Below are 23086 nucleotides of genomic sequence, written 5' to 3' on the forward strand. Positions count from 1 at the left end.
CTATCTAAAAAAAAAAAAAAGAAAGGTGGGTTGGCGGTGCCTGACATCAAAAGATATTATATGGCGGTAATAATGGCAAGGTTATTAGAATGGGTAATCATAAACACAAACAAGAGATGGGTAAAAATGGAGAATACACTGTACATGACACTATTAGGGAAAAACATCTGGATGCCACCAAAAAATAGAGCACTTTGTTTTGAAATGCACGATTTAACTAAAATTGCATTTAAAGGGGCAGATCCACAAAGAGAGTACGCCGGCGTATCTACTGATACGCCGGCGTACTTTCAAATTTCCCGCGTCGTATCTTTGGTTTGAATCCTCAAACCAAAATACGACGGCATCTGGGTTAGATGCGACAGGCGTATGGCTTCGTACGCCTTCGGATCTTAGATGCAATACTTTGGCGTCCGCTGGGTGGAGTTCTCGTTGTTTTCCGCGTCGAGTATGCAAATTAGCTATTTCCGACGATCCACGAACGTACGCGCGGCCGTCGCATTCTCTTACGTCGTCTCTAGTTGGCTTTTTCCGGCGTATAGTTAAAGCTGCTGTTTTGCGGCGTATAGTTAGACTTGCCATGTTAAGTATGGCCGTCGTTCCCGCGTTTCATTTGAATTTTTTTTTTTGCGCAAGTCGTCCGTGAATCGGGATGGACGTAATTCACGTCTATGTTAAAAAAAAAAATGACGTCCTTGCGACGTCATTTAGCGCAATGCACGGCGGGAAATTTAGGGACGGCGCATGCGCAGTTTATTCGGCACGGGGACGTGTTTCATTTAAATGAAACACGCCCCCTAATCGCCAATTTGAATTACGCGCCGCTACGCCGCCAGAGATGGACTACGCCGCCGTAACTTATGGCGCAAAATCTTTAAGGATTGGAACTAAAGCCAGGTAAGGTACGGCGGCGTAGCGTATCTCTGATACGCTGCGTGGGTGCAGATCTCTGTGGATCTGCCCCAAAGTGTGGAATAAATTATATAGATGGGAAAAGTGGGAATACAATTCCCCTCTAATCCCGCTAACAGGAACATGTTTTTTTATCCCAGGTGACGGGACACGGATGGGAAGGCAAATGGGTAAGGCACAATTAAAAGACATAGTAACACAAGGAAAATTAAGGGCTAGTATAGATTTAATAACAGTACATGGGTGGCAACAGTTAAATGACTGGGATTTTTTGCAACTTAAACACTTAGGGCCAGATCCACGTAGCGGTTCGTATTTTTATGCAGGCGTAGCGTATCCTAGTAACAATACGCCGCCACAACTAGGGATGAGCCGAACATACCCGGGTTCGGTTCGCATCAGAACGTTCGAACAGACTGTCCGTTCGCACGAACATTTATAACACCATTGAAGTCTATGGGACTCGAACGTTCGAATTCAAAAGTGCTCATTTTAAAGTCCAATATGCAAGTTATTGATGGAAAATGTCTTTGAGAACCCGGGTCTTGTCCCAGGGAACATGTATCAATGGAAAAAAAAGTTTTAAAAACTGTAGTTTTTTCTTGAGCAGCGATTTTAATGATGCTTAAAGTGAAAAAAAAATTCCTTTTAAATATGGTACCTGCTGGGTGTCTATAGTAGTGGCACGTGTTTAGAAATGTCCCTGCACAACATGAGATTACTCTCAGAAAAAAGTAATTTAATACCGCTTGCGGCTTTAATGTAATGTTTGGTCCCTGCAATATGGATAAAAATCATTGAAAAAAATAGCATGAGTTTCCCCGCCACCACTCCCCTCAGGTCATTACAAGACCCAGTGCCGATCCTGACCTCCCTGGGGCCCTAAGCAAAATGACATGGCACATTAAAAATGAGAATCGGGGGGGCGCTGACGACAGTGACATGTCACATTAAAGAAAGTTGAGAAGCGGGGGGGGAGGGGGGGTAATCTGCTGTCGGAAATGACTCAGCCAGCGAGTTTAGAAGTGGGGTGAGGGGGCGAAAATGACTTCTCACCAGGCGGGGCCTCTAGTAATTTGGGGGGCCCTTTGCAGCTTTGCGGGGCCCTAAGCGGCTTGCATAGTGAGCCTATAGCGAGGATCGGCCCTGACAAGACCGTTTGGCCCTATATACTTTGAACAGCAGTATACAGGCATTGCAAACAAGATAAGGATTGTAGGTTCCTTAACCACTTCCAGACCTGCGCACGACGATGTACGTCCTCTTTTTAAAGATGGATATCTCGTAACGGCAGCAGCTGCTGCCACAACCGAGGTATCCATCTTTAGTGTGAGTGGTCCTGTACACGATAACGGCGGTCTTCGCGGCGGATTCGCCGTTATCGGTGGCGGGAGAGGGAGGGGATCGGGTGCGCTCGGCTGCTGACTGGGGACGCGACTGAAGGAAAAAATCTCCTTCACCCGTCCCCATAGCTCTGCTGGGCGGAAGTGACGTCAAAACCTCTTAAAGAAACATTTTTTTTTTGTCATTTGAAAAAATGACAGTTTCAATTTTTTTTTCTTTCATTTTAGTCTAAATATGAGATCTGAGGTCTTTTTGACCCCAGATCTCATATTTAAGAGGATCTGTCATGCTTTTTTCTATTACAAGGGATGTTTACATTACTTATAATAGGAATGAAAGTGATCAAATTTTTTTTTTTTTTTTTTTTTCAGTGTAAAAAGTAATAAAATAAATAAAATTAATAAGAAAACAAAAAAAAAATGTTTAAAGCGCCCGTCCCGACGAGCTCGCGCGCAGAAGCGAACGCATACGCGAGTAGCGCCTGCATATGAAAACGGTGTTCAAATCACACAAGTGAGGTATCGCAGCGATCGTTAGAGCGAGAGCAATAATTCTAGCCCTAGACCTACTCTGTAGCTCAAAAAAATGCAACCTATAGAATTTTTTAAACGTCGCCTATCGAGATTTTTAAGGGTAAAAGTTTGACGCCATGCAATATTTAAGCGTGACATGTTGGGTATAATTTTACTCTGCGTAACATTATCTTTCACAATATATAAAATTGGGCCAAATGTATTGTTGTCTTATTTTTTAATTAAAAAAAGTGAATTTTTTCCAAAAAAAGTGCGCTTGTAAGACCGCTGCGCAAATACGGTGTGACAAAAAGTATTGCAATGACCACTATTTTATTCTCTAGGGTGTTAGAAAAAAATATATATAATGTTTGGGGGTTTTAAGTAATTTTCTAGCAGAAAAACTGTTTTAGTCTTGCAAACACCAAATCTGAAAAACACCTAAGGTCTGGAAGTGGTTAAGTAGAATCAGAACCATGTCATACTTTGCTCCTGCATATTGCACAATTTCCTAAAGAGACCCTCAACAAACTACATGACACTTGTGCCTGATGAGGCCACTGATGTTCCAGTGGTGGTGGCCCGTGAGACTGTCCATACAGGCTTGGCCCCCCAAAGTGCACGTGCTGTGTGGCAACAATATGACAACTATTTTAGGGGTGGGGGGGGGGGCATTACAATGCCAGATCTTGGCTCAATAAATAATTTTTGGGGGAAAGTAAAATTCTAGAAAAAAGTGGGGTTGCCATCCGGGGCCCCCTTTGAACAAATTCTGTGAAGAACTCCTGTTCTCTGAAGGCCTCCATTATTTCTGCAAGTCAAAATTTAGCAAAAAAAAAACTAATGTCAGTCAAGCCTTAGCTTTCTCCCCATATCTAACCCACAAACTCATCCACTGATCATAAAGTCCAAAAATCAAGTTTTGCATCGTCGTATTGCACGATCGTTTTTCCAACGTTTTCTACCGACTGTGAACGACGTTCTCATTCACGCAATATCCCTTTATACACTGTGCGTGTGAGAAGCTCCGCACATTGCCACGCCAATGACGATCGTTCTAGTGATTGACACGCCCCTTTTCAGTCGTTCAATGCAAGAGTCAGAAGAAATGATGGAGGGAAGACAGCAAGCTGCAACCAGGCAGGAGAGAGGCCAGGCACACACCAGGAGGAGCAGGAGTTACAAAGCCACCAACATGAGCTTCGAAGAGATGGTAGAGATGGTGGCTGTTCTTAAAAAGGAGGACTACGATGGCCTTACAAGAACCCCAATAAACTGAAGGCACAGATCATGGAGAAGGTGCGGAGGACTCTCCATGCAAAATTCAGGGTGCAGAGGTCCAGGGAGCAGCTGCGGAAGCGATGGTCTGATTTGAAAATCAGAGAGCCAGAACAGATGGGGAGAATTAGAAGATTTCTCAGAAGACGTAAGTAAATTTCATGTGTACTCTGAATATTTGTTTTAATTATTTTGCGTCATTTGGTTTTCTTTCAGGTTATGTATATAGACAGTCCAAGAATAGATGTTTCAAGGTTCCTGTTTGTGGGCATAATACTTGGTTGTTTTTTTTGTTTTTTTTGTTTTGTTTTTCTTTTAAAGTGTATTTTGTGCGTGTAACCGAGAGAGGAGCCGAACTGCAGGAGTAGGCAGGCCTCCCCCAGAGGCAATCTGCCACCTTTCTCCATGCCCCAGGTGGCAATGGTGGGTGTGTGAGGGGGTCCTCCCACACAGCCCGCCCTACCTGCTCCGCTTTGAAGCCCAATGGGGCAGAGGAACTCCCTATAAGGGAGTGAGAGGATCTAGCCCGCTCAACCAGCCCCGTTAGTCCTTCGCCTCTCTTTTTAGAGACCGAGGGGTCAAAGTGCGTGCATGTTAACCAAATTTCGAGTGCGTGTAAGTGTGGTGGTTTTTGTGGGAGGGGGGTGGGCGTACTAAGCGCAAGCTTACCTCGCATAGCACACCCACCGGGAGCCGGGCTGAGACCACCAAACTCAATTCACATGTAGCTGAGACCGGGATCCGAACCTCTAGCTGCAGAGGTGAATGGCTTGTCAGCGCAGTGCCAATCGTGTTGAGCCACCGCAGCTCCCCAATACTTGGTTGTTCATTGTATTCAAGATCTTTTTATGTGAGACCAATTTTTTATTGAATGTAGATGTGTTATTTACTAGATTTAAATAATCCAACTTAAGTCATTATACAGTAAAAGGAGAGTATGCTCAGCGCAGAAGTTGATTACACATATGGACTCAGTAGCACAATGGTTGGCATGGCCAATCCGCCCTATAGGCTCGCTATGCAAGCCGCTTAGGGCCCCGCAAAGCTGCGAAGGGCCCCCCAAATAACTAGAGGCCCCGCCTAGTAAGAAGTCATTTTCACCCCCTCACCCTGCTTCTCAACTCGCTGACTGCATGGGAGAAGAAGCAAGAAGTCAGCACCCCTTGCTTCTCAATTTAATTTAAGATGTCATTTCCGACAGCACAACACCCCCTCCCCCCACTTCTCAACTTTCTTTAATGTGACATGTCACTGTTGTCGGCGCCCCCCGCTTCTCATTTTTAATGTGCCATGTCATTTAGCTTCGAGCCCCAGGGAGGTCATGATCGGCACTGAGTGTTGGTCACAAGAACAACCTAGTTAGCGTGTCACACAGAGGTGATCCAGTGTATACTTGTTGTTTTTCCATGTAGGAAACTTGTCCAAAGATAGAGAAATGCAGCAGCTTCGGTAATGGATAAAATCTAGTGTTAAGCTTAGAAGGATTGTAAAAAGAGACAATTGTACTACACTTTTTAAAAAGAATGATTGATATTCCTCTTTCAGGCCTCTAATCTTTTTGATTCATCTAACCCTTTGTTTACAATCTCATAGGCCGCAATCAAGCTGCAGAAATGGAGCCGACCAACCCCACACAGTGCCAAGCCCCACCCTCGCCGGATGTACAGGAAGTGCAAAATGCCACCACATCAGGTCAGTGTCATACCGCACAGCTTCAGGTAATACATGTAGGCCTGCATAATTTTAATACATGTTTTTTCACAAATTTCAGGTGTACGAGCTGGTGGCTTAGACACTTACAGTGCCTAGGTGCTAATTGGGGAGATAATGTCCTGCAGGGCACAAATAGAGGACACAAACATCGCCCTGGAGAAGATCATAAGGAACAATAGAAAGGTGGACCAAAGCCTCAAGAATATTATTGATGTTCTGGGGAGGGTTTAAAAAGATAAAAAAAAAAAATATTTTTTATATATATATATATATATATAACACATTTTAAGTGTGATACAATAAATATTTTTGGATACTAAACAATGTCTGGCTTCTTATTATATCAATGCTGCCTAAAAGAACAAATCTAGATTTGTGGTGTTTCCATTGACAATGATGAGTATTTAGTAAAGGAAAATAAACATGACACTATGAGAACGTAGGAGAAAGCTAGAATGAACTCAAATTAGAAAAGAAGCAAACCAAGAAAATGACTAGAACAGGGGCAGAAAAATTGGGCCTTAGTCACTGGTGGTGGTGTCACAACACTGCAACCCCTCACAGATACTGTAATTGGAGCGCAACAAGGAGCCACGTGCAAGTATTGCATCAAAAATTGTTTTTAGGTGCCCCTGTTGCACAGGGGCACAAAAATTGTGCCTTAGGCCACGTGCAAAGTATTGCATCAAAAATTGTTATTAGACGCCCCTGTTATACAGGGGCAAAAAAATTGGTCCGTAGGCACAATACAACACTGCAACCCCTCCCAATATCTTTAATTGGACCGCAACAAGGAGCCACGTGCAAAGTATTGCATCAAAAATTGTTATTAGGCGCCCCTGTTAAACAGGTGCAGAAAAATTAGGCCTTAGGCACTGGTGGCAGAGCCCAGAAAAACAACATTTCTTACTAGCTATCAGCAAGAAAAGTGAGGAGGAGAAGGATATTCCATCAGCATCATAACAGGACAGTCACTCAGCATCAGCATACGCAGTCTCAAAGGGATCTGACATTTCAACAAAAAAATTATTATTCAGTAACATCAGCATCAGGTGCTTGGTAGCTGGTGTTGATCCAAGCCTGATTCATTTTGATGAAGGTCAGTCGATCAACAGAGTCGGTGGAGAGGCGCACCCTGTGATCGGTCACAAAGCCATCAGCAGCACTGAATGTGCGTTCTGAAAGAACACTGGATGCAGGGCAAGCCAGTAGCTCAATTGCGTACTGTGCAAGCTCTGGCCAGTGATCCATCCTCAAGACCCAGTAAGCCAGAGGATTTTCGGTGGGGAAGGCGTCCAAGTCGGATCTTGCCCCTAGGTATTCCCGGACCATGTAAACCAGACGCTGGCGATGGTTGCTGGAACCGGTCAGACCTTTGGGCTGCGGACTAAAAAATTGTTTGAACGCATCGGTCAGACGGCCACCTTCTCCAGCGCTCCTTCTCTGACTCACCGAAGTCTCAGCAAGACGTTGTCCAGGGCCAGGTTTTGGTAATCCCCCCGGTTCTGGGAACGCATTGCACAGACCCTCCTGCAAGGCCTCCTGCAGAAGTTTCATCTTCTGCTCCCTCTGCGATGGCAACATAAGGTCCACTACCTTACTCTTGTAACGTGGATCAAGGAGAGTTGCCAGCCAGTAATGATCCCTCTCCTTGATAGCACATACACGAGGATCCTTACGCAGGCTTTGCAGGATCAGGGAGGCCATGCAGCGTAGGTTTGCAGAGGCATTCGGGGCACAGTCCTCTGGGTCACTGAGGACGACAGGATCGGCAGCCACCTCATCCCAGCCACGTAAAAGTCCACGTGTTCCTTGGGACTGTAAATGATCCCTTGAAGACTGCTGCTGTTGATTCTAGTGCTAGGCTCCACCTCCATGATTCTAGTGCTAGGCTCCACCTCCATGCTGCTGATACAATCATCCTCCTCCTCCTCCTCCTCATCCTCTTCCTGTGTTCTAGGTGGGCAAGCAGGAACAGTGTATGGATAAAGGGGGCCTTGAGAGGTAAGGAAGTCCTCCTCTTCCTCCCTCTGTTCTGCCTCAAGGGCCCTGTCCATTATTCCACGTAGGGTGTGCTCCAACATGTGAATAAGTGGGACAGTCTCACTGATGCATGCACTGTCACTGCTCACCATCCTCGTGGCCTCCTCAAATGGTGACAGGACAGTGCATGCATCCCTGATCAAGGCCCACTGGCATGGTGAAAAAAAAACAAGCTCCCCTGAGCCAGTTCTGCTGCCATATTGGCACAGGTACTCATTAATGGCCCTCTGCTGCGTGTGCAGCCGCTGCAGCATGGCCAACGTAGAGTTCCATCTGGTGGGCATGTCACAGATTAGGCGGTTCTTGGGCAGGTTGTATTCCCTCTGGAGGTCTGTCAGCTGAGCAGTGGCATTATATGACCTCCGGAAATGCACACAGACTTTCATGGCCTGCTTCAGGACATCCTGTAAGCCCGGGTACCTGCTCAAGAACCGCTGCACCACCAAATTGAGAACATGCGCAAAACAGGGCACATGAGTGAGTTTTCCCTGTCGCAGGGCAGAGAGAAGGTTAGTGCCATTATCGCTGACCACCATTCCAGGCTTCAGCTGGCGTGGCGTCAACCACCTCTGAGCCTGCCCCTGCAGAGCTGAAAGAACCTCTTCCCCAGTGTGGCTCCTGTCTCCCAAGCACACCAGCTCTAGCACCGCATGGCATCTCTTGGCCTGTATTCCTGCGTAGCCCCTCGTACGCCTACGGAGCACGGCTGGTTCTGAGCAAACATCACCACAGGAAGAGGCCACAGAGGAAGAAGCGGAGGGGGTGGAGGAGAGAGGTGTGTCACAAGCAGTAGTAGTGTTTTGGAGGCGTGGTGGCAGAACAACCTCCAAAACTACTGTACCTTGCCCTGCGTCCTTCCCAGCTGCCAGCAGAGTCACCCAATGGGCCGTAAAAGACAGGTAATGTCCCTGTCCAGGCCTGCTGGACCATGAGTCAGCGGTAAGATGCACCTTACCACTAACCGCCCTGTCCAGCGAGGCATGGACATTGCCTTCCACATGCCGGTAGAGAGCCAGAATCGCCTTCCGTGAGAAAAAGTGGCGTTTGGGTACTTGCCACTGAGGTACTGCACATTCCACAAACTCACGGAAGGGGGCAGAATCTACCAACTGAAAAGGTAGCAGTTGAAGTGCTAGCAATTTTGCTAAGCTAGCATTCAACTGCTGGGCATGTGGATGGCTGGGAGAGTACTTCTTTCGGTGCTGCAGCAGCTGGGGCAGGGAAATTTGTCTGGTACTATCAGTAGATTGCCCGCATGTACTACCACTACTACGTTGTGACACACCTATTTCTACACCTTCGGTGCAGGCTTCAGGGAGGACTGGGGGGTCTAGTGGGGTTGGAGGTCACAGAAGGGCAAGGGGAGGTCCGCTTCAGTCTTTGGTGTGGGTCTTTCTGGTATGCTTGCCAACAAGCTGCATGGCAGCTCGACATATGTCTGGACAAACATGTGGTGCCCAAGCGGGTGATGTTTTGGCCACACAAGATACGCTTGAGACATATGTTGCAAACAGCAAAGGTACGATCTGATGGACATGTTTCGAAAAAGGCCCACACCAAAGAACTTTTGCTGTACCGTTGAGACACAGCAGTGCCACGTAATGCAGTTGGTGTGCTGCCCTTAAGCTGACCCCTGGAGGGCATCCTGCCTCTTTGGAGATGTGCCTGTGCCTCGTCCTCCTCCTCCTCCTCTCTCCTATCAGGCACCCAGGTAGAGTCAATGACCTCATCATCCCCTCCCTCCTCATCACTGTCGAAAACCTGGCAGTATGCTCCAGCTGGGGGAACATCACTCCCAGATTGTTGTCCCTCTCGGCCACCCCCTCTCCCTGGGCTCACGTCAATGCCTTCCTCTATCTGTGTTCCGTCATCGGAGTCTTCAAAACGCTGTGCATCTTCATGTAGCATGTACCCAACACTGTGTTGAAACAGTTCGGGGGACTCCTCAGGAGGACACGGTGGCACTAGGGAAGGATTGTGTGATGCCATTGTGCAGAGGGAAGAGGACGCCTTGGCAGCTGCTTTGCCAGACAAACTATGATCAGTCTGTGTGAGAGAGGATGAGGAGGATGAGGACGGCTTGGTCATCCACTCCACTAATTTCTCTGCATGTTGAGGCTCAACACGGCCAGCTCCCGAAAAGAAGGACGAGCGGCCACGGCCACGTGCTGAAGAGGATGCACCACATCCACCACCAGCGTTACCTCTAGATGCAGAGCCTGCTTGCCCTCGTGACTCTCTGCCTCTCTTTGTCCTTCCAGCCATATTTATGCGTTCAGGTGCTATGTAACAAAACAGACGCAGTCACACCAACTGCGTTCAGGTGTTAGTAAACTGCACACACGCAGTAAGAGCGACTGCGTTCAGGTGCTATGTAACAAAACAGGTGCAGTCACACCGACTGCGTTCAGGTGTTAGTAAACAGCACCCGCGCAGTAAGAGCGACTGCGTTCAGGTATTATGTAACAGCACACATGCAGTGACACCAACTGCGTTTAGTTGCTATTAAACAGCACACACGCAGTAAGAGCACACACGCTGTAAGAACGACTTTGTTTCTGTGCAATTCAATAGCCCACTTGCATTAACAGCGACTGCGTTTCTGTGCAAATAAATTGCACACGTGCAGTAACAGGTAATGTGTGTATGTGCAATTAACTAGCACACGTTGACTAACATGGAGTACTAAGTTTAAGCTAAACCCTAATGCAGGCAATACAACACGTTAGAGCACTGCATGTAGAACAATCTCCTGCCTGACAGATACTAATAGCAGATCTAGCTGAGCTATACAGTTTATAAATATATTGACAACTCCTAGGGATGTGAATATATTCTCTACAAACTATAGATTTAACTATACTGACTAGCCTTCCTGCTCTATCTACAATTAATGGAATCCGCGCTTAGGATGCGTTGATGCTGCTGCCTCCCTAAAGGATCCCAGTGATGGGATCAATGGTACAATATAGAAAGTGTGGGATAATGGCGCTGCAAGTTTGACTATATCACCAGAGGGTGATCATAGTCCCTGTATAAACACAGGTGTTGGGTAGTCTAGATAAGGGGTAAGTCCAATAAAGTGAACTTCCCTTTATGTACCACTTGGTGGAGGATACAAATCCTACAGATTACCCTTTTTTAATGGTGCCAATAGAGTTCAATTACCACATAGATGGTTGTTGACAAAGTTTCAGAGAGCAGGTGCATTTACCAAACGTGTTATTCCTGAGTGCTGTATGTCAGATGTGTTTGCAATCCGAAACGATAAAAAATGCTAACAACAAAAAATCTGTAAAAGCAGTGAGGTAGGGCAGGACCCTGTGCGTCCAATGTCAAACTGCTACAGGAGTCGGCAAATGTGGAGTTTGAAAATGTGAATAAATCCTGTGTATTTAGGTGAACATGCCACAAAAATGTACTGATGTACAAATAATAAAATAACAAATAAAATATAATGAGAATATAATACCACAATCCTACTAGTGTCCCAAAGGTCTAATAGTGATAAGAAGAGAACCCCTATGGGGGTACCTGAAACCAGTGCAGGGGATATGTAGATAGTTACTACAAAGTGAGATCCCGTACCAGACAATGGACAGGTTAGTGTGCAATTGATAATATAATAAAACAAGCAATTGTGGAAAAAATTAAAAAGATAAAAAATCAAAATCCAAAAACCTGCACCCTATATACAAATCATAAACTACAAATCCTCATTCACAGGTGAGTCCATAAGATTGCACAAAAATGTAAAGCTGGAGACGTAACAGGCCAAATGTTTATACAGTAGATGCTGCTTCTATAGTATCATTCCTAGGTATGAGTGAACCATTGGGTAATTGGTGACTTATAAGTGCCAGTATACTACGATCCAGTGACGGTGACAGCTGTGCTCCCCCACATAGGTCCCCACTCACCAGATGTCGTCACCCCCCAGGGGGCAAAAAGCGGATGGTGATGGTACCTTGGCGTCTGTAATATCACGATCTCCTGTGATAGATCCTCAGCGCTCTCCTCTCAAGGAACAAGGGGTCTCTGGAGTGATGTCTCAGGTGCCAGCAATATGTCACTCAGAAGATAAAAATTAAGGAAAAAATCCGCATAGCGTAATAGGTTTTAAGTTGATTGGGAGTGCCAAAAAAATATTTTATTAAAAAATGTAAGAGATTAAAAAAGGGGAAGTCTGAGACTCCACTGAGGTCCCTGTACAGTGGGTACCTTCACAGAACAAACTTATAAAAACAAATAAGAAATCACAAAATATTTTTTTGAATAAATAGCACGCTGCACTGGCCGCCTGTCTCACACTGGCTGTGTGTATCAGAGTGCCGCTACCGCCGTGTGATGTCCTCCTTCGGCATCTATGTATAGTAGGGCAGTGATCAGCTGAAAAGTGTGGCGTGCTGCCAAGTAGCGTGTGAGCGTACGTATGAGCTTGTTTGTAGGTCAACTGACGCGTTTCGTCATGTGACTTTTTCAAAGGTGATGGATTTTGATTTTTTATCTTTTTAATTTTTTCCACAATTGCTTGTTTTATTATATTATCAATTGCACACTAACCTGTCCATTGCCTGGTACGGGATCTCACTTTGTAGTAACTATCTACATATCCCCTGCACTGGTTTCAGGTACCCCCATAGGGGTTCTCTTCTTATCACTATTAGACCTTTGGGACACTAGTAGGATTGCGGTATTATATTCTCATTATATTTTATTATTTGTACACCAGTACATTTTTGTGGCATGTTCACCTAAATACACAGGATTTATTCACATTTTCTCCACATTTGCCGACTCCTGTAGCAGTTTGACATTGGACGCCTGCACAGGGTCCTGCCCTACCTCACTCCTTTTACAGATTTTTTGTTGTTAGCATTTTTTATTGTTTCGGATTGCAAACACATCTGACATACAGCACTCAGGAATAACACGTTTGGTAAATGCACCTGCTCTCTGAAACTTTGTCAACAACCATCTATGTGGTAATTGAACTCTATTGGCACCATTAAAAAAAGGGTAATCTGTAGGATTTGTATCCTCCACCAAGTGGTACATAAAGGGAGGTTCACTTTATTGGACTTACCCCTTATCTAGACTACCCAACACCTGTGTTTATACAGGGACTATGATCACCCTCTGGTGATATAGTCAAACTTGCAGCGCCATTATCCCACACTTTCTATATTGTTCCTGCTCTATCTATCTATCTATCTATCTATCTATCTATTGTGAACTTTGGGGGTTCTTTAGCTCAGCGAGACAAGTGCTTAAACCGTAATAGTGAATAAAACCGAAGTTAGGCTTACCGGTAACTCTGTTTTCAAGAGTCTTCCAGGACAGCCCTGTAGATGTAGCTCCTCCCTCCGGGACAGGAAACACAATCACCCCCAATCATAAAAGGCGGTCCTCCAGGTCCTCTCCTCAGTTCATCCAAGAATTCCTGACGGACTCTGAAAAACATAATCTTACCAACACATCGTTAGTACAAACTTCCATTTCCAGTTTAGAATAATATACACCGGGTGGGAAGCCAGGCTGTCCTGGAAGACTCTTGAAAACAGAGTTACCGGTAAGCCTAACTTCGGTTTTACCCTTTCGTCTTCCAGGACAGCCCTGTAGATGATAGACAAGAAACTTACTTATCAGGGTGGGGTTACTGCTTGGAGGACCCTCCTACCAAATGCCTGATCCTTCTCAGACATCAAGTCCAGGCGATAGTGCTTGGCGAAGGTAGTATAACTTGACCACGTTGCCGCCTTGCAAATCTCTTCTGGTGAGGCTCCGCCCCTCTCGGCCCATGAACTCGAAACTGCTCTAGTCGAGTGTGCTTTAACAAATGGGGCTTGTAGGCCCTCTAACTCATAAGCCTTCTCTATTGCCATTCTGATCCATCTGGCAATAGAGGATTTTGATGCCTTATGACCCTTCTTACTACCTGAAAAATTAACAAAAAGGGAATCACTCTTCCTAAACTCTTTGGAAGCTTCTAAGTAAACTAAAAGGCACCTCCTAACATCTAGTAAGTTTTGGGGTGCTCCCTCTGAGTCTGAGGTGGAACAAAAGGAAGGAAGGACAATGTCCTGTGTCCTATGGAATTTGGACACAACTTTAGGAAGAAAACTGGGGTCTGTTTTCAAAATAATCCTATCATCAAAAATCAACAAAAAAGGCTCCAAGATTGAAAGAGCCTGTAGCTCACTCACCCGTCTGGCTGAGGTCACTGCCACCAAGAGGACCGTTTTAAGTGTGACCCATTTCAGGATGGATTCCTCCAGAGGTTCAAAAGGTTTGCCTGAGAGTGCTCTGAGCACCAATGAAAGATCCCAAGAAGGACAGGTCGAGACCCTCACTGGCCTAGATCTTGATAAGGCCTTGAAAAAACTCCTAACATATGAATTCTGCTGGAGGGAACACTGCAAGAAGACACTCAGGGCTGCTACCTGTACCTTTAGAGTGCTGGGGGAGAGACCCAGATCTACCCCGGCCTGCAAAAAATCTAGAATAGCTGGAATACCTGGATGATCCAATTCTTGTTCTCTCATCCAGGAACAAAATCTCTTCCAGAATTTGGCATAGATTGCTCTTGTAACTGGCTTTCTGCACTGTAATAGGGTGTTTATTACTTTCTCTGAGAAACCCTCTGCTCTCAATAACTCTTCCTCAGATACCACGCAGTTAGACTCAATCTGTCTATCTGCGGGTGTAGGATTGGACCCTGCGAGATCAGATCCTTCCGGATTGGAAGGGGAAATGGAGGAAAAATGCATAGTTCCTTCAGGATTGCGAACCAAGGCCTCTTTGGCCACCAGGGCGCGATCAAAATCAAGTCTGTCGCCTCCAACCGAAATTTCTGGAGCACTGCTGCTATCATCCTTACTGGGGGGAAGGCGTAGCAAATGTTGAACCTCCAGGGATTGGAAAATGCGTCTATCCTTAAGGCCTGATCTCTGGGATCTATTGAGAAGAACTGGGTTACTTTCCTGTTCTTTTCTGAGGCAAAAAGATCTATTTCCGGAAGACCCCACCTTTGTGTTATCTGAGCAAATACTTCTTCGTTCAGGGACCATTCGTCCTGTTTCACTGGCTGGCGACTTAAGTAATCTGCCAGAGAGTTTTGAGTACCCTTTAGGTGGACTGCTGTCAGTGAAAACAAGTTGGTCTCCGCCCAGGAGAGGATTTTGTTGGATATTTCTTGCAAAGCCGGACTTCTTGTCCCTCCCTGCTTGTTCAGGTACGCAACAGCCGCTGCGTTGTCCGAACGAACTTGCAGGTGATGTCCTACCAACCTTCCCTGAAATGACTCTATGGTTCTTAGAATTGCCAACAGCTCTCTTTGGTTGGAAGAACGACTTGCCTCCGCTGGAGACCATGCTCCCTGGGCTACTGCTTCCCCTAGGTGGGCTCCCCAGCCCCAGGCACTTGCGTCCGTAGTCACTATTACTTCCACCGGGAAGGACCAGTCTAGACCCTTGCTCAGGTTGTGATGTCTTCGCCACCACCACAACTTCCTTTTTACTTTGGCTGAGATTGGAATCAGCGACTCTAAATCTTGACTTTGGCCACTCCAGAGACGGAGCATAAGTTCCTGTAATGGGCGTTGATGATGTCTTGCCCAAGGAACTGCAGGGAAACAGGATGTCATGAACCCCAGGACTCTCATTACCTCTCTGATTGAAATCCACTGATTGGACTGTAGTTGGGCAACGGCCTGACTTACTTTGGTAACCTTTTCCTCGGGGAGATAAATTTTTCTCTTTACCGAAGATATCTTGTACCCCAGGTAAACCACTTCCTGGGATGGCACCAACTGGGATTTGTCCCGGTTGATTATCCACCCGAGTGAGGAGAGATATTCCTGTGCAACCAGTAAATCCTTTCCTAACTGTTGAGCCGATCTGGCTACAAACAGTAGATCGTCCAGATATGGGATTACCGTGATAGCTTGATCTCTGAGAGGGGCAAGAGCTTCTGCCAGAACCTTGGTAAAAATTCTCGGAGACGAGGATAGACCAAAGGGCAGAGCTTGGAACTGGAAGTGTTGAATCCCTAAAGTTGCCCTCACTGCTACCCTGAGAAATTTCTGGTAATCTGGATGTATAGGGATGTGCAGATAAGCATCCCTGAGATCCAGGGTCGCCATGTAACACCCCGGGAACAGACATCTTGCAACTGTAAAGATCGACTCCATCCTGAACCTTTTGTATTTTACAAATCTGTTCAGGGGCCGAAGGTTCAGGATCATCCTGAACTTCCCTGATGGTTTCTTTACTATGAAGACATGGGAATATACTCCCTGTCCCTGCTCCTCCAGGGGTACCGGAATTAGAACTCTCTGATCCACTAATTCTCCTAGCGACAGCATGAGAGCTTCTGCCTTTGCCTTTTCCCTGGGTGGATGAGTCACCCTGAAGTTCCAGTGAGGCAGTGACGCAAACTCCAGTTTGTATCCGTTCTCTATTAGATTTAGAATGAACGGGCTTGAAGTTGCCTTGGTCCATTGTGGGAGGAACTGCCCCAACCTTCCTCCCACGGGGACACAGGAGTCATTGTGGTTTTGGGGGGGGTTGAGGAGGATTAAACAGGATTCCTCCTCTACCACGCCCCTTGTGGCCTGCCCAATGCTTCTTGGGTTGGCCTTCCTTCTTCTGGTTTTGCCAAAAGTTTGAACCCCTGAAGCCACGAAAAAAACTCTTTCCTTCGGCTTTTTTCTTTTTCTCAGGAAAGGCCTTCTTCCTGTCCTGAGTACGTTCCAAAGCCTCTTGGAGGCCGGGTCCAAAAAGGTGATCTCCTGAAAACGGAAGACCACACAATTTTAATTTTGAGGCGGCATCTCCCGTCCAAGTTTTTAGCCATACTGATCTTCTGGCTGCATTGACCAAGGCTGCTGACCTGGCAGCCAACTTTACTGACTCCTCTGAGGCGTCAGCTAGAAAACCCACTGCCTTGAACAAGAGTGGAAAAGATTTTAAAAGCTCTTGTCTAGAGGTACCGGCCAAGATGTGTGCCTGTAACTGGGTGAGCCAACACTCTAAGTTTCTTGCTACACAAGTAGCCGATAGAGCTGGTTTTAAACTGATCGCAGAGGCGTCCCAAGCTCTTTTCAATAGTAGGTCCCCCTTTTGTCCATTGGGTCCCTAAGGGAACCTAGGTCATCAAATGCCAAATCTGTCCTCCTGGAGACCTTGGCTAAAGGGGCATCCAGTCTAGGAACCTTGTTCCAAGGATGGGACACATCTGATTCGAATGGAAACCTACGTTTGAGGCTGCCTGAAAAAAATGGTCTTCTTTCAGGTTGTTCCCACTCTCGCAGAATCATATCAATCAAAGACTTATGAACCGGAAAAACCTTGGTTCTGGTCGCATTCCCCTGATACATGAGGTCATGCCGTGAGAGCTGAACCTGTTCCTCCTGGATATCCAAAGTGTCATAGATGGCATTCAGGAGATCCCCCACATCATCTAATGATAATTTGTATCTGGCCGCCCTGGAGGAATCCTCCTCTCCCTCTGATTCAGATGCTGAACCTGCCTGAGAGGAAACAACTGATCTGGGAGTTCTGTCTCTAATTTCCTCCTCTTCCTCCTGAATTTGTAAGGAAGGAGTACTAGAGGCCCTAGTTAGGGACGGGGCTGGAGCCTGCATCCTGTCAATCAGTCCCTTAAACGACTGAAATGTGGATGCCATCTCATCTTTAAAAGATGATAACATTTGGTTACAAGTGGTTAACGAACTTTCTTTAACCAAGCTATTAACACAGTCAGGACATAAAGGCTTATCCCAATTAGAACTTAGCTTTGTCCCACACACTGCACATTTCTTCCTAGGAGGCTGGTTCTTATCATGGGCCTTGACCTGTTAAAATAAACAACACAGTTTGACCACATTACAACCAGCTAAACCTTCATTCACCACTGTGACAAGGTTTCCTAGAAGGTGCAAAAGAAAAACCTCCACCAAACAGGTTCACCACCTAGGGGGGGGGTATCTGGGGTAACAATCCCCTACCTATCAGAGTAAGCCATGTGCCGTCACCAGGCCTTACCTGAGAGGTACCGGTGCCTGCTGGACCAGGATCGGAAATAGCCGCTGCTGCCTCCATGGTCCTGTGTAATCGATTTCAGTCTCCCTGAACAAACACCAGCGCCGGGTCCTTCGAGTCTCCTCCGCGCCCTTTTTCTCTCACCCTCGCAGCCACGCCACCCGGATCACTACAGGGGACGGATCCCCTGTCAACGGGGTCCGACTCTCGCCGAGCTCACGGCGGAGGAGACTCCAGCTACGCTCTCTACCCCTAGGGCCAGAGGAGTGCTGAAGGCTGAGGTAGGTTCTCTCACATCAAAAAACAAAAAAATACGTTCCCTGATTGTATCTCCTCCCGTCCGGCAGGAAACACAAAAAACTGAGGAGAGGACCTGGAGGACCGCCTTTTATGATTGGGGGTGATTGTGTTTCCTGTCCCGGAGGGAGGAGCTACATCTACAGGGCTGTCCTGGAAGACGAAAGGGTAAAAAGGTGTTTTTATTTGAAAACCAAACCAAACAAAAACAACGCTTTCTTCAGCATAGGGAAAATACATCAAAACAAAAGTCCTGCTTGTCTTCAGCACAAATGAAAAAGTCTGTTTTACCTTCAGCACAGCAAACAAAACAAAACACAGGCACATACGGTTTGGTAAGTATTCCAGTCCTTCTCAGCAGCATACAGCTTCTGCAGACACCTTCACTTCCACACTCCTCCACCCTCTGTCAGCATTTCCTCTCCTTTTAGCTGACTTCCTGGGAGTTGTTAACTCCCTGTGTGCCTGAAAGCCTGGGGCCAGAAGGGACTAGACTCTGAAAATTGGCGCTATGTAGCGTCCATCCAGGACCCAACCCTGGCGTCCTGTACATATCCCCCCCTCTGCCTCAACGCGGAGGTGTTGGAGGCACCACTCGCCATCATACAGTGGACTCGGGAGAGGGCATCGGCATTCTGATGCTGTCTCCCGGGTCTGTGCTCTACCATAAAGTTGAACTCCTGCAGAGACAGAAACCACCTTGTTACCCTGGCATTGGTGTGTTTGTTCTGTCTCATCCACGTAAGAGGAGCATGGTCCGATATAAGGCGAAACCTCCTACCTAGGAGAAAATAACGTAGGGAGTCCAAAGCCCACTTGATGGCAAGACATTCGCGTTCCACCACCGCATAGTTTCTCTCAGCTGGCGTCAGTTTCCTACTAAGAAAAACTATTGGGTGCTCCTCTCCGTTGATTTCTTGAGACAGAACTGCTCCTAGCCCTTCACTTGAGGCATCTGTCTGCACTACAAAATCCTTAGAAAAATCTGGCGCCACAAGCACCGGATCCTGGATCACCGGAGTGCTGTCTTAAGCATTTGAAAAGCTTTTTCAGCCTCGGCATTCCATTTGATCATGACCGACTTTCGGCCTTTGGTGAGGTCAGTTAGCGGTGCCGCAATGGTGGCGAAGTTGGGGACAAACCTCCTATAGTACCCAACTAGGCCTAAAAACGCTCTGACCTGTTTCTTTGTTAGGGGGCGGGGCCAGCCCTGTATGGCCTCTACCTTGCTCATTTGGGGCTTCACTAACCCTCTACCTACAATGTATCCTAGGTACTTGGCTTCCTCCACCCCAACCGCACACTTCTCCGGATTGATGGTGAACCCTGCTCTTCTCAAGGAGTCTACCACTGCCTGTACCCGGGGAAGATGGGAATCCCAGTCCGTGCTGAAAATGACTATGTCATCCAGGTAAACGGAGGCATACCATTGGTGTGGACGTAACGTTTTGTCCATGGCCCTTTGGAATGTGGCGGGGGCGGAGTGAAGACCAAACGGCATTCTTTTATACTGGAAGTGACCTTCCGGGGTAGAGAAAGCGGTTTTCTCCCTGGCCTCCTTGGTCAGGGGAATCTGCCAGTAACCTTTTGTGAGGTCCAGCGTGGTGATGTACCTGGCAGGACCCAATCTCTCAATCAGCTCATCTACCCGTGGCATGGGGTATGCATCGAACTTGGAGACCTCGTTGAGTTTTCTAAAATCGTTGCAGAAGCGGAGAGTACCATTGGGTTTGGGCACCAACACGATCGGACTGGACCACTCGCTCTGCGACTCTTCGATGACCCCAAGTTCGAGCATCCTTTTAACCTCTCCAGACACTGACACTCTATGAGCTTCTGGGATACGGTAGGGTTTAAGCCGGATTTTCACCTTGGGCTCGGTCACGATGTCATGCTCAATGACGTTGGTGAGCCCTGGCAACCCTGAAAACATGTCCCTATTTCTTTGCAGAAATTCTTTTACTTGCTTGGTTTGGTGCCTAGTTAGGGTAGCCGCAACCTGCACCAGGTCGATCCCTACATGGTCCCCTGACTGTACCGCCACCACCGCGGACACCGGTTCTCTGTCTCTCCAGAGCTTCAACAAATTTATGTGATAAATCTGGTAGGGTTTTCTTTTTCCTGGTTGGTGTACCTTATAGTTTACCTCACCCACTTTCTCTACTACTTCAAATGGACCTTGCCACTTGGCCAAGAACTTGCTCTCCACTGTGGGTATTAGGACAGCTACCCTGTCTCCTACTTGTAACTGTCTCACTTTAGCCGACCGGTTATATACCCTTCTTTGGGCATCCTGAGCCTTCTGCATGTGCTTTCTCACCATCGGCATCACTTTATCCACCCTTTCTCGCATTTGAGAAATATGCTCTACCACGGTTTTGTGCGGGGAGGACTCACTTTCCCACGTTTCCTTTACCAGATCAAGCAACCCCCGGGGCCTTCGTCCGTACACTAGCTCAAATGGCGAGAAACCCGTGGATGCCTGTGGTACCTCCCGGATAGCGAACAACAGGGCAGGGAGTAACATGTCCCAATCTTTCCCGTCTTTCTGGACCACTCTTTTTAACATGGACTTTAGAGTTTTGTTAAACCTCTCAACTAGGCCATCGGTCTGCGGGTGATAGACGGACGTCCGCAACTGCTTAATCTGAAACAGCCTGCACAAGTCCGCCATCACCTTTGACATAAAAGGGGTGCCCTGATCCGTTAGTATTTCCTTGGGGAACCCAGTACGTGAGAACATTTGAAATAACTCCCGGGCAATGGCCTTAGAGGACGTTTTTCTCAATGGGACTGCTTCTGGGTATCTAGTGGCGTAGTCTAGGATGACCAATATGTATTGGTACCCCCTTGCCGACTTTACCAGGGGTCCCACAAGATCCATAGCGATCCGCTCAAATGGGACCTCAATAATTAGCAAGGGTACTAGGGGGTTTCTATAGCGGGGCACTGGGGCAGTTATCTGGCAAACAGGACAAGACTCACAATATCTTTTAACCTCAGCCTTCACCCCTGGCCAGTAAAACCGGTCGGTTATCCTGGCCTCCATTTTCTCCGCCCCCAGGTGTCCTCCCAGTGCGTCGTTGTGGGCTAGATCAAGGAGCATCCGCCTATACGGTTGAGGGACCAGCAACTGCTCTATGGGTTCCCCTCGGCTCTCAGCCACACGATAGACTAGGTCCCCCTTCAACGCAAAATGAGGAAACCTCTGATCTGCACCTGGTATTTGTGAAACCCCATCAATGACAGAAACCTGCTCTCGAGCGTTCACTAAGGTAGGATCCTGTAACTGGGCGGTGCCAAACGCACCCCTGGGTACATCCAGGTCTGGATGCACTGGCCTTGGGGACGTTTCCCCCTCACCCTCCTCAACCGGGGAGAGCTCCTCGTCATCCTCCCCCAGCATGACTTGTAATGGGGAGACTTCCCCCCCCTCAGAGTTCAACTCGGTTTTGAGACCTGACACAGGACCACTATTATTAGAACTAAGATTCTCTGCAACGTCATTTCCACCAACAGGTATTTCCACATTAGAGGGGTGTGTTGTGGAGGTTTCAGGCCCGGATCCCCCAGACTCTGTCCCTTCCAAGCTCAGTGTCCCCAGTTCTCCTGGCAGACCCGTCTGTACCTGATCCCATAGTTCCAAAAATAGTGGACAGTCCCGCCCCACTATGATGTCATGTATCAAGCTTTTTACCACCCCAACCTCCTGGGTAACCGAGGTATGGCCATAGGACACAGTTACCGGGACCAAGGGGTACTCCTTGGTGTCCCCATGGATACATACTACCCGTAGAGTCTTAGTTACTGGGCCTATCCTCCCAAGCACCCTGGCATGTACGAGTGTGACCATGCTGCCGGAGTCCAGTAGAGCCCTGGCAGGAAGGTGGTTCACCCACACTTCGCACTCAAACCGTCCAGAAGCTAGGTCAAGATGTGTGGCACACGCTCTTTGCACATAAAAAGAGCTTCTTCGGGCAATCTCGCACTCCATAGGCTCCTCCTGAAGCGGGCACTGTGCCCGGGTATGCCCCCAGGACCGACATCGCCAACACTGTATGTCCCCCATCTTTGGCACAGGAACCGACCTCCGTGGTTCTATGGCAGACGGTGTAAACCTGCGGACGCCAACGTCTGGCAAGGCTTCTCTCCTTGGGGTGGTGGCTGGTCTGAGTGTCCTTGGCGTGGGTTCCCGACGCTTGGCAGGCCCAAGCAGGTCGTCCACCACGGTGTACCGTTCGACCAGCTGGTCAGCATTAGTAGGGTTTCCATGGCTTACCCAGCGCTGTAGGTCATCTTGTAGGGACCGTAGGTACCGGTCCATCACCACTCGTTCCACCATTTGTGGACCTGACAACTTTTCTGGCTGCAGCCATTTTTTAACTAACTGAATTAGTTCATGCATTTGGGACCTGGGTGGTTGGTCAGGTTTGTACCGCCAGCGATGCACCCTTTGAGCCCGGACGGCTGTGGTCACTCCCAGGCGGGCCAGGATCTCGGTTTTTAGACGCTCATAGTCCCTGATGTGCTCAGCTGGGAGGTCAAAATAGGCTTTTTGAGGGTCACCAGTGAGAAAAGGGGAGATAATGCCTGCCCATTGGTCCCGGGGCCACCCCTCTCTCTCTGCTATCCTTTCAAAGGTGGTGAGAAAGGCTTCCACATCATCGCTGGGCGTTAGTTTTTGCAAAAAATGGCTGGCCCTCACAGACACTGGGTTGCTAGTGGCAACGACCGCTTGCGCTTGTCCCTGAGCCAGCTGCTGTACGGCCTCCTGCAAGGCAGCCACCTGTGCTTGAGTGGACTCCTGCTGGGCCATAAACTGGGCGGATAGCATCCGTGTATTTTCCTGCTGCGCAGCTATAGCCTGTGCCAGGGCCTGCTGCTGCTGAGCCATCGCTTCCTCATGGCGACGGTTTGACTCTGCTGACACTTGCTGTTGGGTCA

Source organism: Rana temporaria, chromosome 1, assembly GCF_905171775.1.
Source record: "Rana temporaria chromosome 1, aRanTem1.1, whole genome shotgun sequence".
Classification (NCBI taxonomy): domain Eukaryota; kingdom Metazoa; phylum Chordata; class Amphibia; order Anura; family Ranidae; genus Rana; species Rana temporaria.